The sequence below is a fragment of the Hyla sarda genome, unplaced genomic scaffold, assembly GCF_029499605.1.
Source record: "Hyla sarda isolate aHylSar1 unplaced genomic scaffold, aHylSar1.hap1 scaffold_839, whole genome shotgun sequence".
NCBI lineage: Eukaryota > Metazoa > Chordata > Amphibia > Anura > Hylidae > Hyla > Hyla sarda.
The window spans coordinates 16,184-33,755 of NW_026610866.1; the positions used below are offsets into that span (position 1 = coordinate 16,184).

A 17,572-nucleotide genomic window follows, 5' to 3' on the forward strand; every position below is an offset into this window, starting at 1 on the left:
GCTGGAAGCATTTGTCTTTGCCTTTGCAATACCACAGAAGCAATGCATGGTCAATGTACAGCAATGACACACCTGTGTGAACAGCCAGGAGACCCCCCCCCCCCCCCCCCCCATGTTATGTTACATAGTTACATAGTTAGTACGGTCGAAAAAAGACATATGTCCATCAAGTTCAACCAGGGAATTAAGGGGTAGGGGTGTGGCGCGATATTGGGGAAGGGATGAGATTTTATATTTCTTCATAAGCATTAATCTTATTTTGTCAATTAGGAACATTCAGCACCCACCCGCTATCAAGGCAGCTGCCTATCATGTCATGCCCTACCTGCACAGGTGTGCTGGCTACTCAAATGATCCAATTAAGGAGGCCATTTAGTCAGCAGCAGCAGAAGTCCTGTGCCTGGATGCTCCAACAGCGGCCAGACACAAGCAGAAGCAGAAGCAGCAGAAGCAGCAGCAGCACCACCTTTTGTTTTTTGGCTGCAGCAGCAGCAAGGCCCACAGGGCTGGCTAGCTGGCTAGCCAGCAAGCAGGTAGCAATGAAAGTAGGAATCTTTCTTTTTAACCCTGTAAGGGGGTGGTGCACTGTACCCGAAGATACTGCCATATCGGGTCAATGCATAGGGCGACGGAAGCAAGCTTCGAAATCGGCCCCCGTTCTCAAAAATCCATTTAATATATGGTCCCCAGATAGGGGACGTATCAGATATTAAACTGATAAGAACAGATACTACACTTGATCTTAGCCAAAAGGCCGAGAAGCGATAACCGTGAAAGGGGCGGGCCCAACAAGGTGCCCTTCATGGGCACTATCACTGCTTGCTGTCAGGGAGGCTGCCAGACAATTTTTCCATGCACACTCTGGGCTGGGGGGCAGTCAACCACCAGTACACACAGCAGAACCTAAACCCATACCATTATTGCTAAGCAGCAAGACAGGGGCCCATTGCACTCCCACGGGGCCTTTTTAAATGCAATCCATAACCCGGATTTGCCAGGAACCCTTCTTACTCCTCCTACTTGCATGTGACACTGGGCTTAGGATCTGCATAGGAAACACACACACAAGCACACACCTACCTTTGTTGCCTGCAGATGCCTCCTTGGCTGTCCCCAAACGGTATCAAACCAACACCCACGGGAAGCTGTAAGCATAGAGGACATGCCTGCACCCCATTGGACTTACCTGTGTGGGTTAAATCCGGGTTATTTGACAACCTATGGCGGTGATGGTTCTGCTCAGGCAGAGCAGTGCTGATGCTCCTCATAAAGCTGTCGCTGCTGTGAAGGTTCTAGGTGACATCACAAATCCCTATGGTTACATACACAACAAAGCTGGGTTGTTGTTGTTTACACTCTGCAAGGCCTGTGGAAGTGAGTGACATCATAGCACTGTAGTTCTGAGGGTTCTAGATGGATGCAACAATCTCCTGTTGCTTCTATGAAGGCCATAATAGACGACATCACCAAACAGCTCCATAGTCACATACACAGCAAAGGAGAGATGTTGTTTACACCTAGTGATGTCAGTGGTATTGAGTGACATCACAGCACAGTGCTAAGGCTCCTGGGCCTGGACACAGCAGCGGCTGCAATATCTCAACGGAGAATACGTTTATATATATGTGTGTGTGTGCGCGTATATATATATATATATATATATATATATATATATATATATTTCTCCGCCGAAATCACTTTTAAACCCATTTCCACCTTTTTTTCCCTTCTCTTCCTCTTACTTTTTTTTCACGTTTTTTTACGTTTTTCTCCTTTTCGCCTCTTTTCTGGGCGTATTATTCTTCTTTTTCTTCTTTTTTTCGTCTAATGCATACCCCATCAGTGCAGCAATGCTTATTCAATACCGCCAGCAGATGGAGACACTGGGGGATAATTTTCTAAGGATTTATACTGATTTTTCCTGTCTGAATTTGTCGCACAGAAAGTTGCAGGCCAAATATGTGTGACATTTCTGCGACTTTAGCTTCTAGAGCATTTTTACAACATTATACATAGGTGCTGAATACATAAAAAGCGACTGTTCAGCGACAGACAAGTCGCATCGGCTGAAAGTAGGCCAGAATGTCAGTCCATGTTGGAGCAGGTTTAGATACAGTCTAAAGTATAGATCTCAAAGTCTGTGCACAGAATTTAGCAAGGGCCTCGCACCTTCTGATGCATCAGGTAGGTGCACAATAGCATAGCCTAACCCTCTGTACTTTGGTCTATATTGATGCGGGACATAGACAGCCAGCTGATGACCAATCCATTAGTGCAATGGATGGCTGGAAGCATTTGTCTTTGCCTTTGCAATACCACAGAAGCAATGCATGGTCAATGTACAGCAATGACACACCTGTGTGAACAGCCAGGAGACCCCCCCCCCCCCCCATGTTATGTTACATAGTTACATAGTTAGTACGGTCGAAAAAAGACATATGTCCATCAAGTTCAACCAGGGAATTAAGGGGTAGGGGTGTGGCGCGATATTGGGGAAGGGATGAGATTTTATATTTCTTCATAAGCATTAATCTTATTTTGTCAATTAGGAACATTCAGCACCCACCCCGCTATCAAGGCAGCTGCCTATCATGTCATGCCCTACCTGCACAGGTGTGCTGGCTACTCAAATGATCCAATTAAGGAGGCCATTTAGTCAGCAGCAGCAGAAGTCCTGTGCCTGGATGCTCCAACAGCGGCCAGACACAAGCAGAAGCAGAAGCAGCAGAAGCAGCAGCAGCACCACCTTTTGTTTTTTGGCTGCAGCAGCAGCAAGGCCCACAGGGCTGGCTAGCTGGCTAGCCAGCAAGCAGGTAGCAATGAAAGTAGGAATCTTTCTTTTTAACCCTGTAAGGGGGTGGTGCACTGTACCCGAAGATACTGCCATATCGGGTCAATGCATAGGGCGACGGAAGCAAGCTTCGAAATCGGCCCCCGTTCTCAAAAATCCATTTAATATATGGTCCCCAGATAGGGGACGTATCAGATATTAAACTGATAAGAACAGATACTACACTTGATCTTAGCCAAAAGGCCGAGAAGCGATAACCGTGAAAGGGGCGGGCCCAACAAGGTGCCCTTCATGGGCACTATCACTGCTTGCTGTCAGGGAGGCTGCCAGACAATTTTCCATGCACACTCTGGGCTGGGGGGCAGTCAACCACCAGTACACACAGCAGAACCTAAACCCATACCATTATTGCTAAGCAGCAAGACAGGGGCCCATTGCACTCCCACGGGGCCTTTTTAAATGCAATCCATAACCCGGATTTGCCAGGAACCCTTCTTACTCCTCCTACTTGCATGTGACACTGGGCTTAGGATCTGCATAGGAAACACACACACAAGCACACACCTACCTTTGTTGCCTGCAGATGCCTCCTTGGCTGTCCCCAAACGGTATCAAACCAACACCCACGGGAAGCTGTAAGCATAGAGGACATGCCTGCACCCCATTGGACTTACCTGTGTGGGTTAAATCCGGGTTATTTGACAACCTATGGCGGTGATGGTTCTGCTCAGGCAGAGCAGTGCTGATGCTCCTCATAAAGCTGTCGCTGCTGTGAAGGTTCTAGGTGACATCACAAATCCCTATGGTTACATACACAACAAAGCTGGGTTGTTGTTGTTTACACTCTGCAAGGCCTGTGGAAGTGAGTGACATCATAGCACTGTAGTTCTGAGGGTTCTAGATGGATGCAACAATCTCCTGTTGCTTCTATGAAGGCCATAATAGACGACATCACCAAACAGCTCCATAGTCACATACACAGCAAAGGAGAGATGTTGTTTACACCTAGTGATGTCAGTGGTATTGAGTGACATCACAGCACAGTGCTAAGGCTCCTGGCCTGGACACAGCAGCGGCTGCAATATCTCAACGGAGAATACGTTTATATATATGTGTGTGTGTGCGCGTATATATATATATATATATATATATATATATATATATATATTTCTCCGCCGAAATCACTTTTAAACCCATTTCCACCTTTTTTTCCCTTCTCTTCCTCTTACTTTTTTTTCACGTTTTTTTTACGTTTTTCTCCTTTTCGCCTCTTTTCTGGGCGTATTATTCTTCTTTTCTTCTTTTTTTTCGTCTAATGCATACCCCATCAGTGCAGCAATGCTTATTCAATACCGCCAGCAGATGGAGACACTGGGGGATAATTTTCTAAGGATTTATACTGATTTTTCCTGTCTGAATTTGTCGCACAGAAAGTTGCAGGCCAAATATGTGTGACATTTCTGCGACTTTAGCTTCTAGAGCATTTTTACAACATTATACATAGGTGCTGAATACATAAAAAGCGACTGTTCAGCGACAGACAAGTCGCATCGGCTGAAAGTAGGCCAGAATGTCAGTCCATGTTGGAGCAGGTTTAGATACAGTCTAAAGTATAGATCTCAAAGTCTGTGCACAGAATTTAGCAAGGGCCTCGCACCTTCTGATGCATCAGGTAGGTGCACAATAGCATAGCCTAACCCTCTGTACTTTGGTCTATATTGATGCGGGACATAGACAGCCAGCTGATGACCAATCCATTAGTGCAATGGATGGCTGGAAGCATTTGTCTTTGCCTTTGCAATACCACAGAAGCAATGCATGGTCAATGTACAGCAATGACACACCTGTGTGAACAGCCAGGAGACCCCCCCCCCCCCCCATGTTATGTTACATAGTTACATAGTTAGTACGGTCGAAAAAAGACATATGTCCATCAAGTTCAACCAGGGAATTAAGGGGTAGGGGTGTGGCGCGATATTGGGGAAGGGATGAGATTTTATATTTCTTCATAAGCATTAATCTTATTTTGTCAATTAGGAACATTCAGCACCCACCCGCTATCAAGGCAGCTGCCTATCATGTCATGCCCTACCTGCACAGGTGTGCTGGCTACTCAAATGATCCAATTAAGGAGGCCATTTAGTCAGCAGCAGCAGAAGTCCTGTGCCTGGATGCTCCAACAGCGGCCAGACACAAGCAGAAGCAGAAGCAGCAGAAGCAGCAGCAGCACCACCTTTTGTTTTTTGGCTGCAGCAGCAGCAAGGCCCACAGGGCTGGCTAGCTGGCTAGCCAGCAAGCAGGTAGCAATGAAAGTAGGAATCTTTCTTTTTAACCCTGTAAGGGGGTGGTGCACTGTACCCGAAGATACTGCCATATCGGGTCAATGCATAGGGCGACGGAAGCAAGCTTCGAAATCGGCCCCCGTTCTCAAAAATCCATTTAATATATGGTCCCCAGATAGGGGACGTATCAGATATTAAACTGATAAGAACAGATACTACACTTGATCTTAGCCAAAAGGCCGAGAAGCGATAACCGTGAAAGGGGCGGGCCCAACAAGGTGCCCTTCATGGGCACTATCACTGCTTGCTGTCAGGGAGGCTGCCAGACAATTTTCCATGCACACTCTGGGCTGGGGGGCAGTCAACCACCAGTACACACAGCAGAACCTAAACCCATACCATTATTGCTAAGCAGCAAGACAGGGGCCCATTGCACTCCCACGGGGCCTTTTTAAATGCAATCCATAACCCGGATTTGCCAGGAACCCTTCTTACTCCTCCTACTTGCATGTGACACTGGGCTTAGGATCTGCATAGGAAACACACACACAAGCACACACCTACCTTTGTTGCCTGCAGATGCCTCCTTGGCTGTCCCCAAACGGTATCAAACCAACACCCACGGGAAGCTGTAAGCATAGAGGACATGCCTGCACCCCATTGGACTTACCTGTGTGGGTTAAATCCGGGTTATTTGACAACCTATGGCGGTGATGGTTCTGCTCAGGCAGAGCAGTGCTGATGCTCCTCATAAAGCTGTCGCTGCTGTGAAGGTTCTAGGTGACATCACAAATCCCTATGGTTACATACACAACAAAGCTGGGTTGTTGTTGTTTACACTCTGCAAGGCCTGTGGAAGTGAGTGACATCATAGCACTGTAGTTCTGAGGGTTCTAGATGGATGCAACAATCTCCTGTTGCTTCTATGAAGGCCATAATAGACGACATCACCAAACAGCTCCATAGTCACATACACAGCAAAGGAGAGATGTTGTTATCACATACACAGCAAAGGAGAGATGTTGTTTACACCTAGTGATGTCAGTGGTATTGAGTGACATCACAGCACAGTGCTAAGGCTCCTGGGCCTGGACACAGCAGCGGCTGCAATATCTCAACGGAGAATACGTTTATATATATGTGTGTGTGTGCGCGTATATATATAATATATATATATATATATATATATATATATATATATATTTCTCCGCCGAAATCACTTTTAAACCCATTTCCACCTTTTTTTTCCCTTCTCTTCCTCTTACTTTTTTTTCACGTTTTTTTACGTTTTTCTCCTTTTCGCCTCTTTTCTGGGCGTATTATTCTTCTTTTTCTTCTTTTTTTTCGTCTAATGCATACCCCATCAGTGCAGCAATGCTTATTCAATACCGCCAGCAGATGGAGACACTGGGGGATAATTTTCTAAGGATTTATACTGATTTTTCCTGTCTGAATTTGTCGCACAGAAAGTTGCAGGCCAAATATGTGTGACATTTCTGCGACTTTAGCTTCTAGAGCATTTTTACAACATTATACATAGGTGCTGAATACATAAAAAGCGACTGTTCAGCGACAGACAAGTCGCATCGGCTGAAAGTAGGCCAGAATGTCAGTCCATGTTGGAGCAGGTTTAGATACAGTCTAAAGTATAGATCTCAAAGTCTGTGCACAGAATTTAGCAAGGGCCTCGCACCTTCTGATGCATCAGGTAGGTGCACAATAGCATAGCCTAACCCTCTGTACTTTGGTCTATATTGATGCGGGACATAGACAGCCAGCTGATGACCAATCCATTAGTGCAATGGATGGCTGGAAGCATTTGTCTTTGCCTTTGCAATACCACAGAAGCAATGCATGGTCAATGTACAGCAATGACACACCTGTGTGAACAGCCCAGGAGACCCCCCCCCCCCCATGTTATGTTACATAGTTACATAGTTAGTACGGTCGAAAAAAGACATATGTCCATCAAGTTCAACCAGGGAATTAAGGGGTAGGGGGTGTGGCGCGATATTGGGGAAGGGATGAGATTTTATATTTCTTCATAAGCATTAATCTTATTTTGTCAATTAGGAACATTCAGCACCCACCCGCTATCAAGGCAGCTGCCTATCATGTCATGCCCTACCTGCACAGGTGTGCTGGCTACTCAAATGATCCAATTAAGGAGGCCATTTAGTCAGCAGCAGCAGAAGTCCTGTGCCTGGACGCTCCAACAGCGGCCAGACACAAGCAGAAGCAGAAGCAGCAGAAGCAGCAGCAGCACCACCTTTTGTTTTTTGGCTGCAGCAGCAGCAAGGCCCACAGGGCTGGCTAGCTGGCTAGCCAGCAAGCAGGTAGCAATGAAAGTAGGAATCTTTCTTTTTAACCCTGTAAGGGGGTGGTGCACTGTACCCCGAAGATACTGCCATATCGGGTCAATGCATAGGGCGACGGAAGCAAGCTTCGAAATCGGCCCCCGTTCTCAAAAATCCATTTAATATATGGTCCCCAGATAGGGGACGTATCAGATATTAAACTGATAAGAACAGATACTACACTTGATCTTAGCCAAAAGGCCGAGAAGCGATAACCGTGAAAGGGGCGGGCCCAACAAGGTGCCCTTCATGGGCACTATCACTGCTTGCTGTCAGGGAGGCTGCCAGACAATTTTCCATGCACACTCTGGGCTGGGGGGCAGTCAACCACCAGTACACACAGCAGAACCTAAACCCATACCATTATTGCTAAGCAGCAAGACAGGGGCCCATTGCACTCCCACGGGGCCTTTTTAAATGCAATCCATAACCCGGATTTGCCAGGAACCCTTCTTACTCCTCCTACTTGCATGTGACACTGGGCTTAGGATCTGCATAGGAAACACACACACAAGCACACACCTACCTTTGTTGCCTGCAGATGCCTCCTTGGCTGTCCCCAAACGGTATCAAACCAACACCCACGGGAAGCTGTAAGCATAGAGGACATGCCTGCACCCCATTGGACTTACCTGTGTGGGTTAAATCCGGGTTATTTGACAACCTATGGCGGTGATGGTTCTGCTCAGGCAGAGCAGTGCTGATGCTCCTCATAAAGCTGTCGCTGCTGTGAAGGTTCTAGGTGACATCACAATAATCCCTATGGTTACATACACAACAAAGCTGGGTTGTTGTTGTTTACACTCTGCAACGAATATTCGTCATATATTCGCGAATATTCGCATATTCGTTATATTCCCGTTTTATTTTCGCATATGCGAACATTCGCGCATGCGAAAACTATCATATGTGCATATTAGCATATACAAAATTAACATACGCGAAAATTCGCATATGTGAAAATTCGCATGTGCTAATTTTCGCATATGCGAATTTTCGCATATGCGAATTTTCGCGTGCCAGTCTCACACAGTAGTATTAGAGGCTTCTTTACACCACACAAGCTGGAAGCAGAGAGGGATGATCACTGTGATGTGTACTGTGAAAAAAAAAAAAAAAAAAAAACGAATATTCGTAATTACGAATATATAGCGCTATATTCGCGAAATTCGCGAATTCGCGAATATGCGATATTCGCGAATAATATTCGAATTGCGAATATTCGTGAGCAACACTAATCACAAATCCCTTTGGTTACATACACAACAAAGCTGGGTTGTTGTTGTTTACACTCTGCAAGGCCTGTGGAAGTGAGTGACATCATAGCACTGTAGTTCTGAGGGTTCAAGATGGATGCAACAATCTCCTGTTGCTTCTATGAAGGCCGTAATAGACGACATCACCAAACAGCTCCATAGTCACATACACAGCAAAGGAGAGATGTTGTTTACACCTAGTGATGTCAGTGGTATTGAGTGACATCACAGCACAGTGCTAAGGCTCCTGGGCCTGGACACAGCAGCGGCTGCAATATCTCAACGGAGAATACGTTTATATCTATGTGTGTGTGTGCGCATATATATATATATATATATATATATATATATATATATATATATTCTCCGCCGAAATCACTTTTAAACCCATTTCCACCTTTTTTTCACTTCTCTTCCTCTTACTTTTTTTTCACGTTTTTTTACGTTTTTCTCCTTTTCGCCTCTTTTCTGGGCGTATTATTCTTCTTTTTCTTCTTTTTTTTCGTCTAATGCATACCCCATCAGTGCAGCAATGCTTATTCAATACCGCCAGCAGATGGAGACACTGGGGGATAATTTTCTAAGGATTTATACTGATTTTTCCTGTCTGAATTTGTCGCACAGAAAGTTGCAGGCCAAATATGTGTGACATTTCTGCGACTTTAGCTTCTAGAGCATTTTTACAACATTATACATAGGTGCTGAATACATAAAAAGCGACTGTTCAGCGACAGACAAGTCGCATCGGCTGAAAGTAGGCCAGAATGTCAGTCCATGTTGGAGCAGGTTTAGATACAGTCTAAAGCATAGATCTCAAAGTCTGTGCACAGAATTTAGCAAGGGCCTCGCACCTTCTGATGCATCAGGTAGGTGCACAATAGCATAGCCTAACCCTCTGTACTTTGGTCTATATTGATGCGGGACATAGACAGCCAGCTGATGACCAATCCATTAGTGCAATGGATGGCTGGAAGCATTTGTCTTTGCCTTTGCAATACCACAGAAGCAATGCATGGTCAATGTACAGCAATGACACACCTGTGTGAACAGCCAGGAGACCCCCCCCCCCCCATGTTATGTTACATAGTTACATAGTTAGTACGGTCGAAAAAAGACATATGTCCATCACGTTCAACCAGGGAATTAAGGGGTAGGGGTGTGGCGCGATATTGGGGAAGGGATGAGATTTTATATTTCTTCATAAGCATTAATCTTATTTTGTCAATTAGGAACATTCAGCACCCACCCGCTATCAAGGCAGCTGCCTATCATGTCATGCCCTACCTGCACAGGTGTGCTGGCTACTCAAATGATCCAATTAAGGAGGCCATTTAGTCAGCAGCAGCAGAAGTCCTGTGCCTGGACGCTCCAACAGGGGCCAGACACAAGCAGAAGCAGAAGCAGCAGAAGCAGCAGCAGCACCACCTTTTGTTTTTTGGCTGCAGCAGCAGCAAGGCCCACAGGGCTGGCTAGCTGGCTAGCCAGCAAGCAGGTAGCAATGAAAGTAGGAATCTTTCTTTTTAACCCTGTAAGGGGGTGGTGCACTGTACCCGAAGATACTGCCATATCGGGTCAATGCATAGGGCGACGGAAGCAAGCTTCGAAATCGGCCCCCGTTCTCAAAAATCCATTTAATATATGGTCCCCAGATAGGGGACGTATCAGATATTAAACTGATAAGAACAGATACTACACTTGATCTTAGCCAAAAGGCCGAGAAGCGATAACCGTGAAAGGGGCGGGCCCAACAAGGTCCCCTTCATGGGCACTATCACTGCTTGCTGTCAGGGAGGCTGCCAGACAATTTTCCATGCACACTCTGGGCTGGGGGGCAGTCAACCACCAGTACACACAGCAGAACCTAAACCCATACCATTATTGCTAAGCAGCAAGACAGGGGCCCATTGCACTCCCACGGGGCCTTTTTAAATGCAATCCATAACCCGGATTTGCCAGGAACCCTTCTTACTCCTCCTACTTGCATGTGACACTGGGCTTAGGATCTGCATAGGAAACACACACACAAGCACACACCTACCTTTGTTGCCTGCAGATGCCTCCTTGGCTGTCCCCAAACGGTATCAAACCAACACCCACGGGAAGCTGTAAGCATAGAGGACATGCCTGCACCCCATTGGACTTACCTGTGTGGGTTAAATCCGGGTTATTTGACAACCTATGGCGGTGATGGTTCTGCTCAGGCAGAGCAGTGCTGATGCTCCTCATAAAGCTGTCGCTGCTGTGAAGGTTCTAGGTGACATCACAAATCCCTTTGGTTACATACACAACAAAGCTGGGTTGTTGTTGTTTACACTCTGCAAGGCCTGTGGAAGTGAGTGACATCATAGCACTGTAGTTCTGAGGGTTCAAGATGGATGCAACAATCTCCTGTTGCTTCTATGAAGGCCGTAATAGACGACATCACCAAACAGCTCCATAGTCACATACACAGCAAAGGAGAGATGTTGTTTACACCTAGTGATGTCAGTGGTATTGAGTGACATCACAGCACAGTGCTAAGGCTCCTGGGCCTGGACACAGCAGCGGCTGCAATATCTCAACGGAGAATACGTTTATATCTATGTGTGTGTGTGCGCATATATATATATATATATATATATATATATATATATATATTTCTCCGCCGAAATCACTTTTAAACCCATTTCCACCTTTTTTTCCCTTCTCTTCCTCTTACTTTTTTTTCACGTTTTTTTACGTTTTTCTCCTTTTCGCCTCTTTTCTGGGCGTATTATTCTTCTTTTTCTTCTTTTTTTTCGTCTAATGCATACCCCATCAGTGCAGCAATGCTTATTCAATACCGCCAGCAGATGGAGACACTGGGGGATAATTTTCTAAGGATTTATACTGATTTTTCCTGTCTGAATTTGTCGCACAGAAAGTTGCAGGCCAAATATGTGTGACATTTCTGCGACTTTAGCTTCTAGAGCATTTTTACAACATTATACATAGGTGCTGAATACATAAAAAGCGACTGTTCAGCGACAGACAAGTCGCATCGGCTGAAAGTAGGCCAGAATGTCAGTCCATGTTGGAGCAGGTTTAGATACAGTCTAAAGCATAGATCTCAAAGTCTGTGCACCGAATTTAGCAAGGGCCTCGCACCTTCTGATGCATCAGGTAGGTGCACAATAGCATAGCCTAACCCTCTGTACTTTGGTCTATATTGATGCGGGACATAGACAGCCAGCTGATGACCAATCCATTAGTGCAATGGATGGCTGGAAGCATTTGTCTTTGCCTTTGCAATACCACAGAAGCAATGCATGGTCAATGTACAGCAATGACACACCTGTGTGAACAGCCAGGAGACCCCCCCCCCCCCCCCCCCCCATGTTATGTTACATAGTTACATAGTTAGTACGGTCGAAAAAAGACATATGTCCATCACGTTCAACCAGGGAATTAAGGGGTAGGGGTGTGGCGCGATATTGGGGAAGGGATGAGATTTTATATTTCTTCATAAGCATTAATCTTATTTTGTCAATTAGGAACATTCAGCACCCACCCGCTATCAAGGCAGCTGCCTATCATGTCATGCCCTACCTGCACAGGTGTGCTGGCTACTCAAATGATCCAATTAAGGAGGCCATTTAGTCAGCAGCAGCAGAAGTCCTGTGCCTGGACGCTCCAACAGGGGCCAGACACAAGCAGAAGCAGAAGCAGCAGAAGCAGCAGCAGCACCACCTTTTGTTTTTTGGCTGCAGCAGCAGCAAGGCCCACAGGGCTGGCTAGCTGGCTAGCCAGCAAGCAGGTAGCAATGAAAGTAGGAATCTTTCTTTTTAACCCTGTAAGGGGGTGGTGCACTGTACCCGAAGATACTGCCATATCGGGTCAATGCATAGGGCGACGGAAGCAAGCTTCGAAATCGGCCCCCGTTCTCAAAAATCCATTTAATATATGGTCCCCAGATAGGGGACGTATCAGATATTAAACTGATAAGAACAGATACTACACTTGATCTTAGCCAAAAGGCCGAGAAGCGATAACCGTGAAAGGGGCGGGCCCAACAAGGTCCCCTTCATGGGCACTATCACTGCTTGCTGTCAGGGAGGCTGCCAGACAATTTTCCATGCACACTCTGGGCTGGGGGGCAGTCAACCACCAGTACACACAGCAGAACCTAAACCCATACCATTATTGCTAAGCAGCAAGACAGGGGCCCATTGCACTCCCACGGGGCCTTTTTAAATGCAATCCATAACCCGGATTTGCCAGGAACCCTTCTTACTCCTCCTACTTGCATGTGACACTGGGCTTAGGATCTGCATAGGAAACACACACACAAGCACACACCTACCTTTGTTGCCTGCAGATGCCTCCTTGGCTGTCCCCAAACGGTATCAAACCAACACCCACGGGAAGCTGTAAGCATAGAGGACATGCCTGCACCCCATTGGACTTACCTGTGTGGGTTAAATCCGGGTTATTTGACAACCTATGGCGGTGATGGTTCTGCTCAGGCAGAGCAGTGCTGATGCTCCTCATAAAGCTGTCGCTGCTGTGAAGGTTCTAGGTGACATCACAAATCCCTTTGGTTACATACACAACAAAGCTGGGTTGTTGTTGTTTACACTCTGCAAGGCCTGTGGAAGTGAGTGACATCATAGCACTGTAGTTCTGAGGGTTCAAGATGGATGCAACAATCTCCTGTTGCTTCTATGAAGGCCGTAATAGACGACATCACCAAACAGCTCCATAGTCACATACACAGCAAAGGAGAGATGTTGTTTACACCTAGTGATGTCAGTGGTATTGAGTGACATCACAGCACAGTGCTAAGGCTCCTGGGCCTGGACACAGCAGCGGCTGCAATATCTCAACGGAGAATACGTTTATATCTATGTGTGTGTGTGCGCATATATATATATATATATATATATATATATATATATATATATATATATATATATATTCTCCGCCGAAATCACTTTTAAACCCATTTCCACCTTTTTTTCCCTTCTCTTCCTCTTACTTTTTTTTCACGTTTTTTTACGTTTTTCTCCTTTTCGCCTCTTTTCTGGGCGTATTATTCTTCTTTTTCTTCTTTTTTTTCGTCTAATGCATACCCCATCAGTGCAGCAATGCTTATTCAATACCGCCAGCAGATGGAGACACTGGGGGATAATTTTCTAAGGATTTATACTGATTTTTCCTGTCTGAATTTGTCGCACAGAAAGTTGCAGGCCAAATATGTGTGACATTTCTGCGACTTTAGCTTCTAGAGCATTTTTACAACATTATACATAGGTGCTGAATACATAAAAAGCGACTGTTCAGCGACAGACAAGTCGCATCGGCTGAAAGTAGGCCAGAATGTCAGTCCATGTGGAGCAGGTTTAGATACAGTCTAAAGCATAGATCTCAAAGTCTGTGCACAGAATTTAGCAAGGGCCTCGCACCTTCTGATGCATCAGGTAGGTGCACAATAGCATAGCCTAACCCTCTGTACTTTGGTCTATATTGATGCGGGACATAGACAGCCAGCTGATGACCAATCCATTAGTGCAATGGATGGCTGGAAGCATTTGTCTTTGCCTTTGCAATACCACAGAAGCAATGCATGGTCAATGTACAGCAATGACACACCTGTGTGAACAGCCAGGAGACCCCCCCCCCCCATGTTATGTTACATAGTTACATAGTTAGTACGGTCGAAAAAAGACATATGTCCATCACGTTCAACCAGGGAATTAAGGGGTAGGGGTGTGGCGCGATATTGGGGAAGGGATGAGATTTTATATTTCTTCATAAGCATTAATCTTATTTTGTCAATTAGGAACATTCAGCACCCACCCGCTATCAAGGCAGCTGCCTATCATGTCATGCCCTACCTGCACAGGTGTGCTGGCTACTCAAATGATCCAATTAAGGAGGCCATTTAGTCAGCAGCAGCAGAAGTCCTGTGCCTGGACGCTCCAACAGGGGCCAGACACAAGCAGAAGCAGAAGCAGCAGAAGCAGCAGCAGCACCACCTTTTGTTTTTTGGCTGCAGCAGCAGCAAGGCCCACAGGGCTGGCTAGCTGGCTAGCCAGCAAGCAGGTAGCAATGAAAGTAGGAATCTTTCTTTTTAACCCTGTAAGGGGGTGGTGCACTGTACCCGAAGATACTGCCATATCGGGTCAATGCATAGGGCGACGGAAGCAAGCTTCGAAATCGGCCCCCGTTCTCAAAAATCCATTTAATATATGGTCCCCAGATAGGGGACGTATCAGATATTAAACTGATAAGAACAGATACTACACTTGATCTTAGCCAAAAGGCCGAGAAGCGATAACCGTGAAAGGGGCGGGCCCAACAAGGTCCCCTTCATGGGCACTATCACTGCTTGCTGTCAGGGAGGCTGCCAGACAATTTTCCATGCACACTCTGGGCTGGGGGGCAGTCAACCACCAGTACACACAGCAGAACCTAAACCCATACCATTATTGCTAAGCAGCAAGACAGGGGCCCATTGCACTCCCACGGGGCCTTTTTAAATGCAATCCATAACCCGGATTTGCCAGGAACCCTTCTTACTCCTCCTACTTGCATGTGACACTGGGCTTAGGATCTGCATAGGAAACACACACACAAGCACACACCTACCTTTGTTGCCTGCAGATGCCTCCTTGGCTGTCCCCAAACGGTATCAAACCAACACCCACGGGAAGCTGTAAGCATAGAGGACATGCCTGCACCCCATTGGACTTACCTGTGTGGGTTAAATCCGGGTTATTTGACAACCTATGGCGGTGATGGTTCTGCTCAGGCAGAGCAGTGCTGATGCTCCTCATAAAGCTGTCGCTGCTGTGAAGGTTCTAGGTGACATCACAAATCCCTTTGGTTACATACACAACAAAGCTGGGTTGTTGTTGTTTACACTCTGCAAGGCCTGTGGAAGTGAGTGACATCATAGCACTGTAGTTCTGAGGGTTCAAGATGGATGCAACAATCTCCTGTTGCTTCTATGAAGGCCGTAATAGACGACATCACCAAACAGCTCCATAGTCACATACACAGCAAAGGAGAGATGTTGTTTACACCTAGTGATGTCAGTGGTATTGAGTGACATCACAGCACAGTGCTAAGGCTCCTGGGCCTGGACACAGCAGCGGCTGCAATATCTCAACGGAGAATACGTTTATATCTATGTGTGTGTGTGCGCATATATATATATATATATATATATATATATATATATATATATTTCTCCGCCGAAATCACTTTTAAACCCATTTCCACCTTTTTTTCCCTTCTCTTCCTCTTACTTTTTTTTCACGTTTTTTTACGTTTTTCTCCTTTTCGCCTCTTTTCTGGGCGTATTATTCTTCTTTTTCTTCTTTTTTTTCGTCTAATGCATACCCCATCAGTGCAGCAATGCTTATTCAATACCGCCAGCAGATGGAGACACTGGGGATAATTTTCTAAGGATTTATACTGATTTTTCCTGTCTGAATTTGTCGCACAGAAAGTTGCAGGCCAAATATGTGTGACATTTCTGCGACTTTAGCTTCTAGAGCATTTTTACAACATTATACATAGGTGCTGAATACATAAAAAGCGACTGTTCAGCGACAGACAAGTCGCATCGGCTGAAAGTAGGCCAGAATGTCAGTCCATGTTGGAGCAGGTTTAGATACAGTCTAAAGCATAGATCTCAAAGTCTGTGCACAGAATTTAGCAAGGGCCTCGCACCTTCTGATGCATCAGGTAGGTGCACAATAGCATAGCCTAACCCTCTGTACTTTGGTCTATATTGATGCGGGACATAGACAGCCAGCTGATGACCAATCCATTAGTGCAATGGATGGCTGGAAGCATTTGTCTTTGCCTTTGCAATACCACAGAAGCAATGCATGGTCAATGTACAGCAATGACACACCTGTGTGAACAGCCAGGAGACCCCCCCCCCCCCATGTTATGTTACATAGTTACATAGTTAGTACGGTCGAAAAAAGACATATGTCCATCACGTTCAACCAGGGAATTAAGGGGTAGGGGTGTGGCGCGATATTGGGGAAGGGATGAGATTTTATATTTCTTCATAAGCATTAATCTTATTTTGTCAATTAGGAACATTCAGCACCCACCCGCTATCAAGGCAGCTGCCTATCATGTCATGCCCTACCTGCACAGGTGTGCTGGCTACTCAAATGATCCAATTAAGGAGGCCATTTAGTCAGCAGCAGCAGAAGTCCTGTGCCTGGACGCTCCAACAGGGGCCAGACACAAGCAGAAGCAGAAGCAGCAGAAGCAGCAGCAGCACCACCTTTTGTTTTTTGGCTGCAGCAGCAGCAAGGCCCACAGGGCTGGCTAGCTGGCTAGCCAGCAAGCAGGTTGCAATGAAAGTAGGAATCTTTCTTTTTAACCCTGTAAGGGGGTGGTGCACTGTACCCGAAGATACTGCCATATCGGGTCAATGCATAGGGCGACGGAAGCAAGCTTCGAAATCGGCCCCCGTTCTCAAAAATCCATTTAATATATGGTCCCCAGATAGGGGACGTATCAGATATTAAACTGATAAGAACAGATACTACACTTGATCTTAGCCAAAAGGCCGAGAAGCGATAACCGTGAAAGGGGCGGGCCCAACAAGGTCCCCTTCATGGGCACTATCACTGCTTGCTGTCAGGGAGGCTGCCAGACAATTTTCCATGCACACTCTGGGCTGGGGGGCAGTCAACCACCAGTACACACAGCAGAACCTAAACCCATACCATTATTGCTAAGCAGCAAGACAGGGGCCCATTGCACTCCCACGGGGCCTTTTTAAATGCAATCCATAACCCGGATTTGCCAGGAACCCTTCTTACTCCTCCTACTTGCATGTGACACTGGGCTTAGGATCTGCATAGGAAACACACACACAAGCACACACCTACC

The 17,572-nt window shown here is 46.1% G+C and overlaps 8 non-coding genes across 8 annotated transcripts; all 8 read right to left on the reverse strand.

Annotated features, from left to right (window-relative positions):
• Positions 1 to 575: 575 nt before the first annotated feature.
• LOC130347454 (U2 spliceosomal RNA) lies at positions 576 to 766 on the reverse strand. The gene has a single exon (XR_008885379.1). It is a non-coding gene; the product is annotated as a U2 spliceosomal RNA (small nuclear RNA).
• A 2,089-nt stretch (positions 767 to 2,855) lies between these two features.
• LOC130347455 (U2 spliceosomal RNA) lies at positions 2,856 to 3,046 on the reverse strand. The gene has a single exon (XR_008885380.1). It is a non-coding gene; the product is annotated as a U2 spliceosomal RNA (small nuclear RNA).
• A 2,087-nt stretch (positions 3,047 to 5,133) lies between these two features.
• On the reverse strand, positions 5,134 to 5,324 carry LOC130347456 (U2 spliceosomal RNA). Its single transcript, XR_008885381.1, has one exon. It is a non-coding gene; the product is annotated as a U2 spliceosomal RNA (small nuclear RNA).
• A 2,127-nt stretch (positions 5,325 to 7,451) lies between these two features.
• LOC130347504 (U2 spliceosomal RNA) lies at positions 7,452 to 7,643 on the reverse strand. Its single transcript, XR_008885425.1, has one exon. It is a non-coding gene; the product is annotated as a U2 spliceosomal RNA (small nuclear RNA).
• Positions 7,644 to 10,220: 2,577 nt separating this feature from the next.
• On the reverse strand, positions 10,221 to 10,411 carry LOC130347457 (U2 spliceosomal RNA). The gene has a single exon (XR_008885382.1). It is a non-coding gene; the product is annotated as a U2 spliceosomal RNA (small nuclear RNA).
• A 2,092-nt stretch (positions 10,412 to 12,503) lies between these two features.
• Positions 12,504 to 12,694, reverse strand: LOC130347458 (U2 spliceosomal RNA). The gene has a single exon (XR_008885383.1). It is a non-coding gene; the product is annotated as a U2 spliceosomal RNA (small nuclear RNA).
• Positions 12,695 to 14,791: 2,097 nt separating this feature from the next.
• Positions 14,792 to 14,982, reverse strand: LOC130347459 (U2 spliceosomal RNA). The gene has a single exon (XR_008885384.1). It is a non-coding gene; the product is annotated as a U2 spliceosomal RNA (small nuclear RNA).
• A 2,085-nt stretch (positions 14,983 to 17,067) lies between these two features.
• On the reverse strand, positions 17,068 to 17,258 carry LOC130347460 (U2 spliceosomal RNA). Its single transcript, XR_008885385.1, has one exon. It is a non-coding gene; the product is annotated as a U2 spliceosomal RNA (small nuclear RNA).
• Positions 17,259 to 17,572: the final 314 nt, after the last annotated feature.